Source organism: Humulus lupulus, chromosome 4 (assembly GCF_963169125.1).
Source record: "Humulus lupulus chromosome 4, drHumLupu1.1, whole genome shotgun sequence".
Taxonomy (NCBI): domain Eukaryota; kingdom Viridiplantae; phylum Streptophyta; class Magnoliopsida; order Rosales; family Cannabaceae; genus Humulus; species Humulus lupulus.
Window position 1 is genome coordinate 105,957,717 of NC_084796.1, and position 1,276 is coordinate 105,958,992.

General features: G+C 42.9%; 1 non-coding gene across 1 annotated transcript; it reads right to left on the reverse strand.

The window, feature by feature from the left end:
* Nucleotides 1–502: 502 nt before the first annotated feature.
* Nucleotides 503–609, reverse strand: LOC133833754 (small nucleolar RNA R71). Its single transcript, XR_009893117.1, has one exon. It is a non-coding gene; the product is annotated as a small nucleolar RNA R71 (small nucleolar RNA).
* Nucleotides 610–1,276: the final 667 nt, after the last annotated feature.

Here is a 1,276-nt window from a genome sequence, read left to right on the forward strand (position 1 = left end):
AGCTTCTCGTTCTTCAAGGACTATCACCGATAATCCACTCTTTCAACGTCTTGCTCCACAAGTCAATCCTGTTAAAGTGCCATTACCGTCTGATAATGAATATGATTCTGACGATTCAGTTCAATCCTATAGAACAATGACCCAGCAAAGGACATTGAAAGAGTTGGCAGCGCCAAATCTTGACCAACAACCACTATGCATCCAGTATCCACTGTTGGATGTAAACTTTGAGCTAAAGTCAGGCCTCATCCACTTATTGCCTTCTTTCCATGGGCTGCCTGGTGAGGATCTAAATAAACATTTGAAGGAGTTTCATATTGTCTCTTCTAGTATGAAACTTGCTGCAGTGACTGAAGAACAAATTAAGCTGCGAGCTTTTCCTTTCTCCCTAAAGGATGCAGCTAAAGAGTGGTTGTACTATCTTCCACCTGGTACTGTTGAAACTTGGAATGGTATGAAGACTATGTTCCTAGAACGATACTTTCCAGCATCTAAGGTTGGAAGCATCAGGAAAGAGATCTACGGTATAAGGCAATATACAGGAGAGTCTTTGTATGAATATTGGGAGAGATTTAAGCAGTTGTGTGCTAGTTGCCCTCATCATCAGATAAGTGAACAGCTCCTCATTCAGTACTTTTATGAAGGATTACAATCACTGGATAGGAGTATGATTGATGCAGCCAGTGGGGGTGCACTAGTTGACAAGACTCCTGCTGCAGCTAGGAGCTTGATTTCTAATATGGCTGCTAACTCACAACAGTTTGGCATTTGCCAAGATCCTATTCCACCACCCAAATCAGCTAATGAAGTGAGCACCTCTAATGCTGATCAGCTGGGTCAAAAATTGGCTCAATTAACTGCAGTGGTCCAACAACTAGCTTTAGGCCAACAGGTGAGGCCATGTGGAATCTGTCAAATTGTGGGGCACGCTACTGATACTTGCCCTACTCTAGTTGAGGGAGAAACTGAGGGTGTTAACGTTGTAGGAAATTTCCCTGGTCAATTACGTCAGATGCATTATGAACCATTTTCACAAACTTATAATCTTCGCTGGCGTGATCATCCAAATCTTCGTTATGGGAATCAACAACAAATTGCTCCACAACCAACATCAGCGAGACCACCTGGTTTCACTGTGCAACAGCGGTCTCAAAATAATTTTGTACCTAGACCATCACAAGCACCGCAAGCTGTTCCACCACCAAGTGCCAAACCTTGTACTGAGGATTTAATCAATGCACTTGCTACTAATACTCTTCAGTTTCAGCAAACCACC